Here is a 20,967-nt window from a genome sequence, read left to right as displayed (position 1 = left end):
TCTCTCCTTCCTTCTCCTTGTCTCCAGTAGCTAGTTGGAGAGTGTCAGGGCTGTCAGGTCTGAGTCAACGCCCTCAGATATGGTCTCATTACCTCAAGGTTAGCATTGAGCTGGGGGGAGAAGATCGATCCCCACAAGGGACAGACAGACCACCACCTCGCACAGCGCTGATGACGAAGAACAAACAAAGCCTGGCGGCACTTTGAAACGCACACAGTCAAACAGACTTGTATAGGAGCACAAACGAGGGCACACACACACTCATTCACTCACACACACACTCATTCACTCACACACACACTCATTCACTCACACACACACTCATTCACTCACAGACACACTCATTCACTCACACACACACTCATTCACTCACAGACACAGTCATTGAGGCTAAAAGTCATTTAGCTGTAGCTGATCAGAACTATTCATAAGCGTGTCAGAAAACTATTTATATTAAGACAAAACATTGAACAGAGAAGCAGACCCCCAGATAGAATGAATGCAGGAGATTGAAGTTAAGAATATGATAGATTATGTCTGGAGGCATGAATGAATGGATATTTTTGGTTGTAATGGTAGAGCTTTCTTAACTAAACCTTTGCAGGGAGTGAGCGAGGCCGCGAAGACACATTCACACAGACAGACAGACAGGCATTCAGATGTATTCCCACAGACAGACAGACAGGGGCTCATTACCTCTTCATAAACCTCTAGGAAATTAGTAAATGTTAACGTGTTGGTATGTTTAACTTTTATTTTATTATTTTGCAGTCCCCGGAATCCATCAGGAGGAAGAGGAGAAGGGGGAGAAGAGAGAGGGGGACAGGGGAGAAGGAGAGAGGGGAGAAGGAGTGAGGGGGAGAGGGGAGAAGGAGAGAGGGGAGAAGGAGAGAGGGGGAGAGGGGAGAAGGAGAGAGGGGAGAAGGAGAGAGGGGGAGAGGGGAGAAGGAGAGAGGGGAGAAGGAGAGAGGGGGAGAGGAGAATGGGGGAGAGGAGAGTTGGGGAGAGGGGAGAAGGAGAGTGGGGGAGAGGGGAGAAGGGGAGACCAGAGAAAGACTTAGGGAGGAAGTGAAGATGCTGCCAGTGGCCAGAGGGCTTTTGTCTGGAAAATAGTCTGGTGTGAAACTGAACTGGGGATGTTGAGGCAAAGACAGATGCCCTTTGTGTGCTTAGTAAGAGTTACGGCCTCTGAGCTTTGCCTATCAACCCCTGCAGAAGAACTTAGTCTGTGTGTGTGTGTTCATAAATGTGTTGTGAGTGACAGGAACAGGGGCACATTCTACTAGAAGGGCTAATGCAACATGCATGGGCATTGTTGAACTCATGCAACACGCATGGGCATTGTCGAACTCATGCAACACGCATGGGCATTGTTGAACTCATGCAACACGCATGGGCATTGTCGAACTCATGCAACACGCATGGGCATTGTCGAACTCATGCAACACGCATGGGCATTGTCGAACTCATGCAACACGCATGGGCATTGTCAAACTCATGCAACACGCATGGGCATTGTCAAACTCATGCAACACGCATGGGCATTGTCGAACTCATGCAACACGCATGGGCATTGTCGAACTCATGCAACACGCATGGGCATTGTCGAACTCATGCAACACGCATGGGCATTGTCGAACTCATGCAACACGCATGGGCATTGTCGAACTCATGCAACACGCATGGGCATTGTCGAACTCATGCAACACGCATGGGCATTGTCAAACTCATGCAACACGCATGGGCATTGTCAAACTCATGCAACACGCATGGGCATTGTCGAACTCATGCAACACGCATGGGCATTGTCGAACTCATGCAACACGCATGGGCATTGTCAAACTCATGCAACACGCATGGGCATTGTCAAACTCATGCAACACGCATGGGCCTTGTCGAACTCATGCAACATGCATGGGCATTGTCAAACTCATGCAACACGCATGGGCCTTGTCGAACTCATGCAACAGCCTCTTGGCACTGTCTCATGCAAATGATCTGTCTCTAGAATTATCCACGACAATTCACTGAGATGAAAAAGCCAAAAGTTGCATCAATGTACAAAAACATTGAAAACATGCCTTTCTTAAATCTGACCAGAGTCAAAATGACAAGAAGGGTGGAGTTTGAAAACACAAAAAGGTAAGCTGCAATTTCATAGCGAGCAGAAGTGTTAGTGAATGGCAGTAGAGGAGTGTATCACATTGCCTTGTTGAGGCCCAATGTGACTAATGGACTGAGACCTTCACCGCCGCGTCCCAAACGCCACCTCATCACCTTTATGGAGCACAGATGCGTGTGAAAAGCACACACCCTGCGGAGGGAGTGAGGCTCCATTGGAAACGCCGCCCGTCACACAGACACATCTCTTCTGTGGGGGAGGCAGCATTTCAGTCAATGGGGTTTTATTGAAAGATTTAAAAAACGATAAGGTTCGTATTCACTCTCCAATTGTTAGCACCATCTGGGAGACTGAAAGTGTCAGTGGTTGTGACTGGGGACAGGACTGTCACAGGGTATGTGCTTTTGTGTAGGCTTATATTCATTTATTCATTATGTATATTCATTCGTTTGTTATGTACATTCACATCGTTGCTGCCAGGGCAAAAGGCCACGTAACAATGACTCATTCATTCTGCAGGCTCACACAGAATAACATGATGAAGGAAATGTATGCTGGATACCATATAAGAAATACTTCAACAAAATGTGTTGATGCTATTTACTATTTACTAGCACAGGTTAAACATAAACATTAGCCAAAAAAACATACACTGCTCAAAAAAATTCAGGTAACACGTAATCATTACAGTACAGCACCAAGTCAATTAAACTTCAGGGATATCAATCTGTCCAGAATCTTTCCTGACTGATTCTTCTCTAGTTTTGCGTTTTGCTAGTGTCCTGGTCACTACTGGTAGCATGAGGTGGTACCTGCAGCCCATTCAGGTTGCACAGGTAGTCCAGCTCCTCCAGGATGGCACATCCATATGTACCTTCGCAAAAAGGTTTGCAGTGTCTCCCAGTACAGTCTCAAGAGCCTGGAGGAGATACCAGGAGACGAGCCGTTACATGAGGAGATCTGGACTGGGCCGTAGAAGAGCATCAACACAGCAGCAGGACCAGTATCTGCACCTTTGTGTGAGGAGGAACAGGAGGAGCACTGCCAGAACTGCCAGAACAGTAGCCTGCTGGAGGTCAAAAACACTGGTTCTATACACCAGTCCTAAACACCGGTTCTATACACCAGTCCAGTAGCCTGCCATCCTGGAGGAGCTGGTACAAAATGACCTCCAGCAGGCTACTGATGTACATGTTTCAGCCCAAACTGTCAGAGACTGTCAGACTCCATGAGGGGGCTCGAGGGCCCGACATCCTCTTGTGGGACCTGTGCTCACAGCCCAGCGTTATGCAGTTCCTGGAGCAGGAAAGCATTGATGCCATTGACTGTCCCTCATGTTCCCCAGACCTGAATCCAATTGAGAACCTCTGGGATGTTATGTATCGGTGCATCCGACACCGCTAAGTAGCACCACAGACTGTCCAGGAGCTCACTGATGCCCTGATCCAGGTCTGGGAGGAGATCCCCCAGGACACCATCCGCAGGCTCATCAGGAGCATGCCCAAACACATACAGGCACTCTGGACAACTGCCGTTGATATGTCATTTTGTTCTCAACGAATTACACAGCATACAGTAAAGATCTTTAGTATAATTCCTTCGTCGAGACCCGATGTGTGCTGTAAGTGTTCCCTTCATTCTTTTGCACACACTATTTATATCCATACATTTGTTTGAACATATACTATGTGGCCAATTCTTTATATTTCACATTTTATTATACAGTATATACATATTTACTGTATTTTCAGCATGGAATGGCCGGAGTTCCATGGCTGGAAGCCCTTGAAGATGAAAGAAGAAGCAGATAAAACTGTTTCTGGGGAAGATGGTGTGAGATTCCTGAGCATCAGTGCTGCTGGAAATGGTCTGAAGATCAGTCCAGGGGACATTGCCCTATGTAGGGTGGACATAACTTTGGATGGGACAGTGAAGGGGACATTGCCCTATGCAGGGTGTCTACCAGGGTGGTATCTACTAGCCTGTCTACCAGGGTGGTATCTACTAGCCTGTCTACCAGGGTGGTATCACCAGAACCATTCCCCAGTCAACCACTGATGGTTGGGACCATGTTAAAGACAGATGGAAGAGCCCAGGGGTGACAGCAGTTTCACTCAGTGTTTGATGAAACACATATCTCACTGCTGCACCACCTTCACTTGTTAACACCCTCTCTAGTCATATCATAAAGACATCACAGTGTGTGTGTGTGTGTGTGTGGGTGCGTGCATGTGTGTTTCACTACTACACCGGGAGAGAAATCACCATTCGTCTGACAAACTATAACGGGAGCTGTGCTACAAAGACGTCACATTAGCAGCTGTCATAAATAATAAATAAAAACTATTTTTATGCACACAGCGGGTGGCGACCTTCACAAGGCGCAGCTAATAGCAGAGGAATTAAAATGCATACAGCAAACAGCTTGGGATACTGTACCTTTGCACTCAGAACAGGTGTGCCATATGCGAAGACACTAGCGCCTGGGTAGCAGAAAACCTCATTTACACTTCTTAATGGAATAGTGAGCATATGTTGAAGACGTTCAAAAATAAAAATGTGGTTTTCGTTGTTTGCTTGTAGCATAGTTGAGATTTCAGTTTCCTTGAGCTTCGGGAATCTAATGAAAAATACATCAGGAGTTTAGGTTTTGAGCTCTGGAACTGCGCAAACAGGAAGTATTTGCGCTTTAGCGCCTGTGGATTCCTCCAGTCAACACGCCAAGGTAGGCTCCTGGAGCTAACTCAGCCAGGTCATGTGTTTCTAGGCACATTGGTAGGCTGGTCATGGGTGGCAGCTGCACAGGTCAAGCCCCACTGACAATAATAGGACAAGTGAAAGGAAAGATGGGGCCGGGCAGGGCGGTCGGAACGAGGAAGGCAGTCGGAACGAGGAAGACAGCCAACAGACGTAGTAATGGAATCAGTGAAATCCCTCTGGAAAAGCCACAAATGCCCAGAGAGAGAAAATATAAGAGATACAGACAAATAGTAAGGGCCTGGGTATGATTAAGTAAATACTCAGATGTGAGAAGACCAAGCTCACATCGAAGCGAACACAGGAACCCAATGCCAGTCCACACCACTCCTTTAATCACATGAAGACGATCACAAAAGGCCTAAAGAAGGTTGAGCTGGTCTCGCAGAACACAAAACCTCCCTTCAGAACGTGCAGTCAGTTCTGCTTTGGCCATTTCTGACCCAGACCGACCAGCCAGTTTTGCAGACGGTGCTGGGATATTCTTGATGCCTTTGGCCTGGGTCACGGAGTCCAGACGGCTGAACCTCTCACTATGCCTGGTGTTTTGGTGCAGTGCGGTGGTACAGATGTGGGGGCGGTGTGCCTGGCTAATGAATTCCCAAATGGAACCACTTTAGCCTTCATAAAGGTGCTCGGCTCCCATGCATATGAGGAGGCACGCGCTCCAGCCTTTCCATTAGTGTAATGAAGTGCTCCGAGATGAACGAGATGACATCACTACCGGCTATAACATCACTCAGACAGCCGCCACCCCGCCACCCCCCCCCCCCGCTCCACAACCCTGCCCCCCCCACCCCCCCGTCGTTAGGGTTCTAGCCCGTTCCCCCGAGCACTTTTACTGGTCTGGTTATTTATCTCTTTAATATGATTGGCTGAAGTGGACCCGGCAAGGCAGCGGCTTGTAAATCACCAGCTGGTCATTGGTGTGATTAAAATAACTGTGGCTGGACACTGGCAGCTGGACCAGCGGACCGCAGAGAGCCAGAGTGCATTACGAAGAGCTCCCTGTCGCTGTAGGCTGGTGCTGACCACGGACAGACCCCTGCAGGGTCCAAGAGAAAAGGACCCGAGTCTCACTCTCCAAAGGTGCATGGAGTTTGTTCAGGCAGTCCACAGCCACAACACCAAACTCTCCTCAGAATAGTCTCCAGTGGGCCTAGCATAGCCACAACACCAAACTCTCCTCAGAATAGTCTCCAGTGGGCCTAGCATAGCCACAACACCAAACTCTCCTCAGAATAGTCTCCAGTGGGCCTAGCATAGCCACAACACCAAACTCTCCTCAGAATAGTCTCCAGTGGGCCTAGCATAGCCACAACACCAAACTCTCCTCAGAATAGTCTCTAGTGGGCCTAGCATAGCCAGAACACCAAAATGCCCTCAGAATAGTCTCTAGTGAGCTTACTGTGACACCTTTTCTATTCTGACAGCCTGGATGTGCCAGAAACATCAGACATTGTTACCTTCCAGTAATTGCTCCCAGTAAGACAGTGAAGGGCTCTATTTAACGAGGACAGAGGGCCGTCTTTGGGACTACAGAGTGTAGCTCCACAAACAGGCCAGTTTAATAGGGAGCGACTCTCTCTCCAGCAGGGTTTATTGAGCATGGGAGCTTTATACAAGGCAAGTGTTTAAGTGTGGTATTTACATAGTCAGAGTCATGAGGTGGAGGCTGAGGCAGAGATGAGGGAGACACAATCTTTCTTAATATCTCCCCTGGGATAATTAGCCAAACCTTGTCATTTGCCAAGAGGGGCACCTTGGATCTGGTACTGTGACTGCGTGGATGTGTGTGTGTGTGTACGTGTGTGTGTGCGCGTGTGAGTGTGTGTTTGCGTGGAGCCCATTGTGCTCTCAGCGTTGTCTGCTAATAACGGATTAGCAACAAGACACAGGCATATTTTCTCTTCTATGGTTGATGATTATAGTGAGATTGTTTTGTTCTAGAAGTTGGATTAGATATCTGTCATGTGGTTACTTGGGATTTGCGTGCTTCCTCACACAACAGGCAGGACAGTGTCTGTCGGCTGATGTTTCTATTTTCCTCTCAGGGAAATGTGGAAGCACATGTCAACCTGGCTATCATGAACCCTACAATCTCTCATATATACACAGACAGACACACACACATGGAAATTCACACTATTCTCAACCATCTATTTTGGCGCTGTCAAATTTTTCCTGCACCTAGTCTCTCTCTCCATTCCCTCTCTGGTCTTGTCTTGTCTGTCTACTGTCTGGCTGTTCCACAAAGGGCTGAGGATGGGTGAACACGCCAGAACAAACACCAGACCAGCTCCAATGCAGTGTGTCTTCTGTCCACTCTGGTGCCACTCACACATACAGAACATTTAGAGCGTTTTTACACTACAATAGATTAACTAGACCAGATTTGTGTCAGTGATAAAAAGACATTTCTTGTGTAAACGGCTGAAAATGTCAATGTCTCACTTCACCTTCTGAGCTAACGTGGGACATTTGATCAGTGTGGATGCTGAGGTGTAAAGATGATGTCTCGATCAAGGTGTACATAAGTCTGCTTATGTAAGTCCTTCCAGCTACATAAACCAAATCAGAATCATTTTATCATTGGGAAGCAACTGAAAACATCTCACACTGGCAACGAAAGAAATCTACTATCACCAGCAACAGCAAAGGTCAGACGGAAAGTGCAGTGTTAGTTACCAGATAAACATTGTCAGTGAGTTTACACAGCTTCCAGATTAAAGGGGTCAGGTCAGGGGTCAGGCCAAAGCATCATCCACACGTGTTGTTCCTTACTGTGTGCCTCTGGAACAGTTGGTTTCTTGTTGCTGGTGTGAATACAACGTTGTTTTCTATGTAAATGTTATTTAAAATAAATTGTTGTAACAACAGTTGTTGTAGTCTAAAAAGGATTTGTGATTTGGTTAGCAGATGCCCTGATACACCAGGTATGGTAGAGATAATACTGATACACCAGGTATGGTAGAGATAATACTGATACACCTGGTATGGTAGAGATAATACTGATACACCAGGTATGGTAGAGATAATACTGATACACCAGGTATGGTAGAGATAATACTGATACACCAGGTATGGTAGAGATAATAGTGATACACCAGGTATGGTAGAGATAATACTGATACACCAGGTATGGTAGAGATAATACTGATACACCAGGTATGGTAGAGATAATACTGATACACCAGGTATGGTAGAGATAATACTGATACACCAGGTATGGTAGAGATAATACTGATACACCAGGTATGGTAGAGATAATACTGATACACCAGGTATGGTAGAGATAATAGTGATACACCAGGTATGGTAGAGATAATACTGATACACCAGGTATGGTAGAGATAATACTGATACACCAGGTATGGTAGAGATAATACTGATATACCAGGTATGGTAGAGATAATACTGATACACCAGGTATGGTAGAGATAATACTGATACACCAGGTATGGTAGAGATAATAGTGATACACCAGGTATGGTAGAGATAATACTGATACACCAGGTATGGTAGAGATAATACTGATACACCAGGTATGGTAGAGATAATACTGATACACCAGGTATGGTAGAGATAATACTGATACACCAGGTATGGTAGAGATAATAGTGATACACCAGGTATGGTAGAGATAATACTGATACACCAGGTATGGTAGAGATAATACTGATACACCAGGTATGGTGGGGATAATATTTATGGAGTGTGTGTCGGAGACAGCAATACATTCTTAGGCGCCTGCCTGTAAATCAACACACTCTCTACCAAATCCAGGCAGACACCGAACCACCAATGACATGTTGGAATTAAAAGCCAGCACAGCGGTGGCTTTGATCAAACGAGCCTGATGACAGACCACCGTCAAACTACAGGGAATGAAGGCAGCAACACCAGACAGGAAACTGGTACAACAGGAGCTGTATCAGTAAATAGCCCAAGACACACACACACACACACAGACACACACACACACACACAATGCTCTGTTGAGAATGCGTCTGTTGGCATGGCCTAAATGCTCTTCCCATTAGTGGCCTGTGGTACATGCTGCCCCCACGGGATTCGTCCAGACACGTCCCCCCTCCCTCCAACCCGTGGGATGCCAAAGAAATTGCGGCTATTAGCCCTTCGCTCGAGCTCGACAGGGCTATTAATTTGGAAATATTTTGCGGGTGTTGTGTATCATCCACAGTGATTCTATTTGTCTGTGCCCGCAGTGTGATGGGGCTGGGGGATAGGGATGGAGGAAGATGAGTGATGGGACTGGAGACAGCGTTGGTTTTGCTTGGCTGACAAACTAGGGCAAGAGCTGGAGGGATGGAGGGACGGGGGGAAGAGGTGTTAGAGAAGTGCTGCTGATACGGCCGTAGCTAGAGGACAGAGACTGAAGCACCTGTTGGTGGTGATTCATTGAGGATGGAGGGAGGCTGTACTGTGTGGTCTGACACTAACTGCCTAGAAGGATGGAGGAGAGGGAGAGGGGTTAAGACAAGAAAGAGAAAGATGGAGGAATGGGGAGATTCCATCACAAGGAGAGTGAAAGAGAAAGAGAGAAATATATCCCTTCTAGACAGGAATCCTGGGATTGTTTCTGAAAAGAATTTGGTAATGTTTTCCTGGTAACCGTTTATAGCCGGATATGTGGTCACCAATGCCTTCAGCATGCACGTTTTCTTCCGACATCGTGGTAGACAGGGAATCCGAGAGGTCCATTTATTACCCTCCAATCCGTTCCTGACGTGTTGGTATTAGTAGGCCTTCTGAAAGCATGAATACCACTGACCTTAACTACAAACTAAACTACCAACCCAGCTACGCAAGAACACTGATCAGCTTCGACGAGAACATAAACCTTTCATGTCAGGATAAGGACCTCGTTGCTTTGATGAACCTGTAGTAATGAGCAATGATGCACAGGCTTAATAGTAATAAGTGCAATACAGACTGGGCATTTATGTTAGTGATGTTTTTTTTAAAGAAAATTAATTGAGCCAAATCACTAGGTCCTCTGCAGGAAATAAATTAATGGTTTTCCTTCTCCTACCTTTCTCACATTTAATTCACGGCGTCGTCCAACTGGTGGCGTACAGGCTGGGAGACAGGAAGCGCAAGAGAAAGAGATGAAAAGCAACAGTGCCAGCTGGTTTTGGGTCTCTGTACATGAGAACAAAGAGACCCCACAGAGTCCCAGAACCACTCAACCCAAACCCACTTGACACACCGCAAAGAAGCAACCAAAACAACTAGGAAACTGAAATGCCACCTTGCCCTTAACAGAGAGAACCCAGTGGAAGATGCATCAGCCTTATTACAACACAGTCTGAGTATGTGTAAACACTTCTGATTCTAACTAACGCGGGCGGATTAAGAAAAACCTTGACTCAACAGACCCAATAAGCATGGACTTGATATAGAGCCGTCACTAGTGATCCTCCCAAAACATTCAGTGGGAACTGAGCTGCCCTGCCAGCAGCAAGATTTGTGACCTGTTGCATTTCTGTCCATCTCTTTCTCCCTCTGTCTATCTATCCTACACCTTCCTGCCGCAGTGGCAAGGTTCCCCAGTTCCCCGTAAAAATAGGATGTATGTCCAAGCCCCCGGAATGTTGGGAATCACCTCGAGAACCCGCCAGTAGAAAGAGCGTTAAAAGAAGCTTGATTCCCCCAGATGTTCTCATCAGGCGAGTGTGTCAGGGAAGAATGAGATCAGTGGTGGTTGTCCTGATGCGGGAATGGCCTCTGTGTTACCCCCAGGGCCTCCAACAGACAGCACACTGACACACCATGCTGGGATCTCTCTCTCTCGCTGTGCTGCACTAACTTGCAACACATTCAATCTGCACGCCGGCAATGAGAGAAATTGTGTCATAGAGAAAGACAGAGTGTGTGTGTATGTGGTTGCGTTGGTACGCTTACGGATGTCTTGTGTGTATTGATGTGTGTGTGTGTGTGTGTGTGTCCACAGCACTTGTCCAGCCTCTAGTTCAGTTCCATCTCTCCATCCAGCTACCAGGCAAGTCTCACCTCTGTCTGTTTCACTCAACCCCACTCTGACCACACTGAAGGACCAGCTCCCAGAAGACCTGCTCACTCAATCAACTCCTGGACATTTCTGCCAGCAACGCTGGACTGCAGGTGTCACAAAGGTTTATTTGAACTACAACCTTTACCTTTGTCTACAGGTGCATACCAACCAGCTACGGCAGGATGAAGGGAGCCATGAGAGTGTTCCAAAGTGTGTGTGTTTCTGTGAGTATCTCTGTCCTGTCTGTGTGAGTGTCTGTGTGTGTGTGACTGACACGAAACATTGTAATCTGCCTCTCAGTTTAGCCAGCTGCTGATCCCCACGGGTTCACACCGATCCCCACGGGTTCACACCGATCCCCACGGGTTCACTCCGATCCCCACGGGTTCACTCCGATCCCCACGGGTTCACTCCGATCCCCACGGGTTCACACCGATCCCCACGGGTTCACTCCGATCCCCACGGGTTCACACCGATCCCCACGGGTTCACACCGATCCCCACGGGTTCACACCGATCCCCACGGGATCACACCGATCCCCACGGGTTCACACCGATCCCCACGGGATCACACCGATCCCCACGGGTTCACACAATCCCCACGGGTTCACTCCGATCATACAACCCCCGCAGCAGAAGGGCTCCGCAGGATGCAGACCCCTGGTGGAGGACCAAGGCATGAGGGGGAAACCGGATTAGGGCCTGGGAGTGGCGATGCTAGATGCTAGCGCTGATGCCCTGTGACTGTCATACGGTGCCACTGTTTCCACGGTCACACCACTAACCTGATTAGCGTGTCGAGCTAGCTCCCGTTTCCAGAGCCACAGGGCTTTTACGGGTGCCAATGCATGTTGTGCTGGGTGTGATGTACACGCCAGGGCGCAATGAATACAACACACACGCTAGCTAGTCGAGATCCCCCTTCAGTTTCTTTGGCTGAGTTCTGGGTTGTCGAGGAAGTGTGTGTGACGAGGGATGCACTCAATAATAGTGTTCATTAAAACAATTTGTCCCACTTCTGTTCAGGTCTCAGAGCAATCAAAGTTGGCAGAATGAAACTCCCAGTGATGAGAATTCCCTCCCAAATCTATATTTTATGGCTGGTGCCTGTGAGAGGTCCAGGAGGGGCAGCCAGGGCTGCAGAAGAACTCTGTCTATACCCATGGCCTGAAGACGAGCAAAGGAAAGAGCCCTTTAATGAATGCTTTCTGTCCCTCTCTCTCTACAGACATTGTGTCTTCATTTCGTCATCTTGTTGTAGACAGATTTAATGCAGGAAAGGCTAAGCATATTTGAGATTCAAAAACTCTTTTAAAATGTATTGTTTCAAAAGACCAGACCTGACTTGCCCTGACAAGTTTTCATGACTATTAATTCAAACAACAATTCACACTACCTGTTTCCTCAGAATTATGACTCTGCTGTGTTAAAGAGGTTTAAATGAAGATACATCACCTGTATATCTCTCTATCACTCCTCATTTCATCTCTCTCCCTCTCTCTTCATCCCTCGCTCCTCTTCCTTATTATTCCACACCCGTGCAGTTTCAGTCCCAGCGGACAACAGAGGCCCTGCACATTTCATAGGATCTGGGGGAGATCCCAGCTCTGGCCGTGAAACATGTTCCAGTCTGCAGAGATGGAGCTGTGGGAGTCATCGAGCTAAAATATGTCCCTGGATCAGAGTGGATCAAGGGGGGTTTAGAGGCATGGAGAACAGGGGGGCGGAAGGGGCAATGGAACATTGGGCAAAATAGTCTATGAACTGTGAATAATCAAGAGCCAAATCAATTTGTTCAACGAGCGAATGAAGGAGAGGGGAGAGTTGGTATGTACTGGAGGGGCGGAGTCCATATCTCAACATTCCAGCGTGTGGAGTAAAAAACAGGTCAGGGAAGAAGAAAGAACGATAAAGCCAGTGTCTTATTGGACGGAACAAAACGCTGGGCTGCCCTGCAGCAAGAACTGGTCTGTTGTGCCCGGCCCAATAAAGCGGCCATTTTATGACCTCACCTCTGGGCAGTTTGTGTTTAATACTCTCCCCAGCTCCTGTCTCTTCAGCTGCACAGCGGCTGCTACGCTCCATCTGTCTGACTGTCTGACTGCCTAAAAGGGCTAATCAAAGTTAGCCAACAAACATCCCTCGGATTAGTTTTTCTTTGTTCATTCTTCCTTTCATATCCCTCTGGTCTTCTGAATTAATTTGATCATGTCAACACAAATAAATACATCTTGTCTTGATGATAATTCCTTGGGAAATGAAAAGACGGTTCACAGGAAGAAATAAAAATAACTTCAGAATTGTCCAATTACCTGGGCGTCTCCTAGCAATCAATCAGAAGGTGAGGCTAGTAGGCTCAGATGGTATAATGACATGCAGCTTAGCAACACAGGGGGGGAGGTAATCATTATGGTGCTTGGGACTGAATCTTCAGAGGCAATCAGAGGAGAGAAAGGCAGTGCCTTGGTGGGGAGATGGAGGGAAGGAGGGAAGGAAGAATGGAGGGAAGGAGGAATGGAGTAGAGGGATGACAGATATGGACAGAGGGAGAGAGAGGGACTGAGAGAGAGGGAGAGGAAGAGAGCCTTAGCCATAATAGCCTCTGTTTGGTTATTATCCTGCAGGCTATGACAGAGGCCAAGGCTTCCAGACATAATAATAATAAAAGGATTGAGAGGGAAAAGCTAGAGAGGAGGAGAGAGGAAAGAGAACAGAAACAACAAAGAGTCGGGGAGGGTTTGAGTGGTGGGAGGAAGACTGTGCAGATGTTGGCTGCTGCAAGCCACTGACATTTAAACAGTGGCCAATAGCTTTTGACTGGGCCCATTGAAAAGTTCAAATGCAGAAAGATATCCGCAGAGGAAATGCTCCAGTTTTGTGTATAAACTGGCTCTCACGTCTCACATACTTCCTCCCCTTCCTGCGCACCATCGTCAACCAGATATGCCTATTCATCACACCTCTCAGAGCAGGCCTTGGTAAAATATCAAATCACCAGATGCCCAGTTCATCCTCAGGTACCGCAACACAAAAATAAAACAAGTCTCTAGAAAAGAAATCCACGCACAGCAACAGTTCAATGGAAGTAGGATGGGTAGTTCTGACAGTCAATTCAGTTTTTATCCAATCATGTCTAAAGTCAGTTCATGTGGAAAGAATCTGACTGACTTCAGGGGATGGAGCCGAGGGGCGGACCCCCACAGGTGTGTGTCTTCTGACGGGCCCTGAGGCAGAGGAGAGGGATCGATTGCTCGGAGGTTCAGGCGACTGTGATGTGGCTAATTAAAGTGTGTGTGTATCTGTGTGTGTGTGTGTATCTGTGTGTGTGTGTGTATCTGTGTGTGTGTATCTGTGTGTGTGTGTGTGTGTATCTGTGTGTGCCTCTATATGCGTGTCTGTGTATGCCTCTGTGTGTTTTTGTCCATTTTTTACAATACTTATATTGTATACCTATAAATACCTATAAATCCCCACAAAAATTGTAAAACGGGTCCTACATTGTGAGGACTCATGATTAAAATAGTATTTTCGGCACAGGGACAAAGGGGCTTATTTACATTATGAGTCAGAGAGAATAAAACACTTGATAGACTTGTCTTAGTTTGCATAATAATTTTCATATCGTTAGAGACATACTACGCAGGACTGAGCGTGTCAATCGAGGGGAAATCAAGCGATGTGTGTTCACACTCACACTGGACACAGTTGAGACACCAGTGACTTGGCTCTTTTGAATGTGTTGCACGCGACTGTGGAAGGTGGAAAGTTCCCACATCAAAATAATCTAGCTTCTCTAGTGTGTTTCGACGTGTCTCAGAAAATGTTGCATAATGTATAAAGGTGATACATTTACAGTAGATCTTATAACTTGATTAGAATTAGGGCTAGGGTTAAGGTTTAGAGTTAAGGTTAGAGTTAACGTTAGTGTTAGGGTTAAGGTTAGAGTAAGGATTTACACTCACCTAAAGGATAATTAGGAACACCATACTAATACTGTGTTTGACCCCCTTTCGCCTTCAGAACTGCCTTAATTCTATGTGGCATTGATTCAACAAGGTTCTGAAAGCATTCTTTAGAAATGTTGGCCCATTTTGATAGGATAGCATCTTGCAGTTGATGGAGATTTGTGGGATGCACATCCAGGGCACGAAGCTCCCGTTCCACCATATCCCAAAGATGCTCTATTGGGTAAAGATCTGGTGACTTTTCAGTACAGTGAACTCATTGTCATGTTCAAGAAACCAATTTGAAATGATTCGAGCTTTGTGACATGGTGCATTATCCTGCTGGAAGTAGCCATCAGAGGATGGGTACATGGTGGTCATAAAGTAATGGACATGGTCAGAAACAATACTCAGGTAGGCCGTGGCATTTAAACAATGCCCAATTGGCACTAAGGGGCCTTAAGTGTGCCGAGAAAACATCCCCCACACCATTACACCACCACCACCCACCTGCACAGTGGTAACAAGGCATGATGGATCCATGTTCTCATTCTGTTTACGCCAAATTCTGACTCTACCATCTGATTGTCTCAACAGAAATCGAGACTAATCAGACCAGGCAACATTCTTCCAGTCTTCAGCTGTCCAATTTTGGTGAGCTCGTGCAAATTGTAGCCTCTTTTCCTATTTGTAGTGGAGATGAGTGGTACCCGGTGGGGTCTTCTGCTGTTGTAGCCCATGGTTGTGCGTGAAAATCCCAGTAACTGAGCAGATTGTGAAATACTCAGACCGGCCCGTCTGGCACCAACAACCATACCACGCTCAAAATTGCTTAATTCACCTTTCTTTCCCATTCTGACATTCAGTTTGGAGTTCAGGAGATTGTCTTGACCAGTACCACACCCCTAAATGCATTGAAGCAACTGCCATGTGAATGGTTGATTAGATAATTGCATTAATGAGAAATTGAACAGGTGTTCCTAATAATCCTTTTGGTGAGTGTACATTGATGGGGTCGTAGTTAAGTTTAATTTAATTTGTCTGACCGGGACCAGGACCAACTCCCTTTGAGTGTTTTGCTCTGAATCTCTTCTGACCCTATAAGACTTTGCAGTATCAACAATAATGTATGTCAAACATATAGGTTATACCAGATGGACAATTTTACAATGATCAAACATATATATTTTTTTAATAATTACCTTCATTTAGTAAATTACATTTTGTGGTAATTAGTTCCACTAATTTCAGCTTATAATTTGTTATTTTTAAACTGAAACTTAATTCAGTAACTTGCAATCGTTTGATTAATTTTTTTCTCCAACCCAAGTCGTGACTAATAGTTTTTAGTTTAGCTACTTTTTAGAATAAGATGTGATAAACTAGGGTAGGTGGGCACTAGCTTTCCAGGTACAGGTTTGGGCAGTCTACTGTATGGGATCACAAAGATTCCGGGTCTTTTTGTGATTTCATGTACAAGTTGGTATAGGATCTAACTGGTTTACCACTTGCCCCATGTTGTTTTCTTTTTACTTCACAGACTAAAGAAATGACAACCTCTCCCATAATCATGCATTTTGTGTATGGTTTCTTAGTAAGCCTTATCCTCCCAATCACCCCTCGGTGTGTGTGTGTGTGTGTGTGTGTGTGTGTGTGTGTGCTCGCACTGAGTTTGCTCAACCCTCCAAATCGTCTCTGGCTGCTGTCTTTCAAGAGGTCAAGCTTCAGCTCTCTGCACTCTGACAATCCATATGTCTCTAATCTTGCGACACACAATCTTGTTTCCCTCTGGCTTTCTTTATTACTCTTTCTTCCTCACATTCTCCTTCTCAGGGCAGACAGGTTTTCTGTTTTCATCTGGCTGTGATCTCTCTCAGAACACATTCAGGACTTGTTCCCTTTGTTCAGGAGAGTACAGTAAATAAAACCATTGTCTATAGAAATAGAATTGATGGAAAGGGCTTGGAACCGTATGGCCTTTCACACCAGGACAGAGAGTGTTAACAAGCAAGAGAAGGATCTGGGCCTGAACAGAGGGATGTGGGCCTGAACAGTGGAATGTGGGCCTGAACAGATGGATGTGGGCCTGAAAAAAGGGATGTGAGCCTGAACAGAGGGATGTGTCGGCACAGCAACTTGACCAGCCTCATTTTCCAAACATCTTTTCATGAGCTACATTATATAGTCTATATATGAATCTACACAAAGAAGAATAACAACTTTAGGTTACCTTCAATGTTCTGCTGCCCTAATTTAGGGCAACATCCCTTTGAAATTTTGGGGCTATAACTTAAGGAAAGCTAAGTAAGCTGATCAGTTGAGATAGCCAAAGCCTTAGCTAACATGGGAAAAGGTGGCGATGATTCTTGGGGCCCATGGATTGGCAGGGCCCAATGATGATAATAATGTACCGTTTGTCTATATATGAGGGGGCCCCCACATTTATCTTTTCAGGGGGCTCAGGTTTCTTGGCAACAGCCCTGGAGCCAACTACGGTAGGTATTAACGTTGATACCTGTGTGAGCTAGCTAACACTAGATGGCAAAATAGCTAATTCAGTCACATGTTGCTGAATGTAGCCACGGTTGTCTTATTGTTTATGACACAAATTATAAAATCACTGTTACTTTACTAGCTAGATATTCAGGTGATTTGCAAATGAAATAGATTGTAGTGATAAAGTAAAAAAATACAAATTGCCTAACATCAAATTTCTTGTTCCACATCCTACAAGTGAGGTTGGTTAAGGCACAAGTGTTGAGAAGACGTAATACTTGGGAAGAAGTAACACCAACTGATGTCAATCAATCACATTTATTTATAAAGCCCTTTTTACATCAGCAGATGTCACAAAGTGCTTTTACAAAACACCTGGCCTTAAACCCCAAGGAGCAAACAACAGTAGTGTTGAATTTCAGTGGCTAGGAAAAACTCCCTAAGAATGCCAAAATTTAGGAAGAAACCTAGAGGATCCAGGCTCAGAGGGGTGACCAGTCCTCTTCTGGCTGTGCCAGGTGAACATATTAAGATTATAATTATAATAATTAATAAATAGGTGTGACGTAAGACTTGAGGAGAAGTGACACCAACTGACGTCAGTGAATGGCACAGTACATTCATACACTGCAGTTCTGCCTGGCTGCACGCAGGAAGGACAGGCAGATATGACCTGGCTTGCAGTAAAGTGAGATGTAGGTTTGCACCTGCCTAAGCCTTAGCAAGTGTCGGGATCTGTGTGGGTGTGTGAAAAGAGTGCTTGCACGCGAGTTCATATTCCTGTTTATCCTTTGCATGTACTTTGATGTAGCCGAAATGGTTTCGTTAGTATGCAGGCATGCATGTTGATGTGGTGTCACATGGAAGTAGGAGCCTTAAAATGTACGTGTGTGTGCATGCGTGTCTGAGTGAAACTGTGTGAAAGCGAACGTGTGGATGTGAATGCATTAGGCTTGTCTTTGTAGAGCTGCAGCAGCCACAAACACACAGAGTGTCTGCAGGAAGACAGTCAGATGCAACCATCATTTCAGGTCCTGTTTCTTAGATGACCTGGACCACATTTTTCTTCCCTTGACAAACTCTTCCCTCTGGTAAGTGAGTGCTTCATCAAAGCACAACAGCCCTGGAGGAAAACTAGCTCCTCTCCTAAAGAGAATAGATTACCCTACCATTATACAAGAGGCTTGGTACAGGAAACTGGGTCTGGGTCCTCCGTTTACTACACTACTAGTGACAAATGCATTTGTGGCTCCTACATATGGAATAGGGTGTGATTTGGGAGTGTGCCCTGATCTTCAGTACTTGCCTCCATTGTCATTAGGGGCTAGTATACATACATATACACTCACCTAAAGGATTATTAGGAACACCTGTTAAATTTCTCATTAATGCAATTATCTAATCAACCAATCACATGGCAGTTGCTTCAATGCATTTAGTGGTGTGGTCCTGGTCAAGACAATCTCCTGAACTCCAAACTGAATGTCAGAATGGGAAAGAATGGTGATTTAAGCAATTTTGAGCGTGGCATGGTTGTTGGTGCCAGACGGGCCGGTCTGAATATTTCACAATCTGCTCAGTTACTGGGATTTTCATGCACAACCATTTCTAGGGTTTACAAAGAATGGTGTCAAAAGGGAAAAACATCCAGTATGCGACAGTCCTGTGGGCGAAAATGCCTTGTTGATGCTAGAGGTAAGAGGAGAATGGGCCGACTGATTCAAGCTGATAGAAGAGCAACTTTGACTGAAATAACCACTCGTTACAACCGAGGTATGCAGCAAAGCATTTGTGAAGCCACAACACGCACAACCTTGAGGCGGATGGGCTACAACAGCAGAAGACCCCACCGGGTACCACTCATCTCCACTACAAATAGGAAAAAGAGGATACAATTTGCAAAAGCTCACCAAAATTGGACAGCTGAAGACTGGAAGAATGTTGCCTGGTCTGATGAGTCTCGATTTCTGTTGAGACATTCAGATGGTAGAGTCAGAATTTGGCGTAAACAGAATGAGAACATGGATCCATCATGCCTTGTTACCAATGTGCAGGCTGGTGGTGGTGGTGTAATGGTGTGGGGGATGTTTTCTTGGCACACTTAAGGCCCCTTAGTGCCACTTGGGCATCGTTTAAATGCCACGGCCTACCTGAGCATTGTTTCTGACCATGTCCATTCCTTTATGACCACCATGTACCCATCCTCTGATGGCTACTTCCAGCAGGATAATGCACCATGTCACAAAGCTCGAATCATTTCAAATTGGTTTCTTGAACATGACAATGAGTTCACTGTACTGAAATGGCCCCCACAGTCACCAGATCTCAACCCAATAGAGCATCTTTGGGATGTGGTGGAACGGGAGCTTCGTGCCCTGGATTTGCATCCCACAAATCTCCATCAACTGCAAGATGCTATCCTATCAATATGGGCCAACATTTCTAAAGAATGCTTTCAGCACCTTGTTGAATCAATGCCACGTAGAATTAAGGCAGTTCTGAAGGCGAAAGGGGGTCAAACACAGTATTAGTATGATGTTCCTAATAATAGTTTAGGTGAGTGTACATAACAATGTAAACTAGCAGAAATAAAAAAAGAGTAAGATGGGGAATATGAACAATGTAGGTACAAACAAAAACAGCTGTAATTTGCAAAACACAATTGGAACCATGTTCTACGTTTCAATGGCTAAACATCCAAGGTCATGCAGAAAAAAAGGTAAGGGGTCATCACAGTCTCGTGACCAGTTTCTCAGCAGAAACCTGTGGAGCGAATTGAAGATGAGAGTACACAAGCCAGGGCCAAGGGATGGTCTCAAGTCCCCTCCTATTTATTCTCCCATCTCTTAAAAAATTATATGAGATGACTCAGATTTGTTTTCTTGGCAAAAGGAAGGTGCAGGGGTGCCAACTGTGGAATGCATGTTTTTGAACAAAAAAATAATGTTTATTTTTGCTTTGAACAATTTCCACTTAATGGAAGGTTAGAGTCATGTGAAGTTTTTGATTATAAGAACAAGCTGAGGAACAACGATTGACAATTTCTCACTGCCTTTTTTTTTGTTGATATTTATTTAGGATGCCAATAATTCTAGAGCTCACGGTGTATGTATAGGAAAAAGTATTTGATCCCCTGCTGATTTTGTACATTTGCCCACTGACATAGAAATTATCAGTCTATAATTTTAATGGTAGGTTTATTTGAACAGTGAGAGACAGAACAACAACAACAAAAATAATGTCAAACATTTTATAAATGTATTTGCATTTTAATGAGTGAAATAAGTATTCGACCCCTCTGCAAAACATGACTTAGTACTTGGTGGCAAAACGCTTGTTGGCAATCAGAGGTCAGATGTTTCTTGTAATTGTCCACCAGGTTTGCACACATCTCAGGAGGGATTTTGTCCCATTCCTCTTTGCAGATCTTCTCCAGTTTGGCAACTCGAACCTTCAGCTCCTTCTACAGATTTTCTTTAGGATTAAGGTCTGGAGACTGGCTAGGCCACTCCAGGACCTTAATGTGCTTCTTCTTGAGCCACTCCTTTGTTGCCTTGGCTGTGTGTTTTGGGTCATTGTCATGCTGGAATACCAATCCACGACCCATTTTCA

General features: G+C 45.5%; 1 protein-coding gene across 3 annotated transcripts in view; it reads right to left on the bottom strand.

Moving 5' to 3' along the window:
- The window catches only part of pacrg (PARK2 co-regulated), a 173,916-nt gene that overhangs the window by 19,975 nt on the left and 132,974 nt on the right, over positions 1-20,967 (bottom strand). The gene's annotated exons all lie outside the window — the stretch shown is intronic.

Source organism: Esox lucius, chromosome 15 (assembly GCF_011004845.1).
Source record: "Esox lucius isolate fEsoLuc1 chromosome 15, fEsoLuc1.pri, whole genome shotgun sequence".
In the NCBI taxonomy this organism is placed as follows: Eukaryota; Metazoa; Chordata; class Actinopteri; order Esociformes; family Esocidae; genus Esox; species Esox lucius.
The sequence above is the reverse complement of the archived record's forward strand: the minus strand, read 5'-3'. Positions and strand labels throughout refer to the sequence as shown.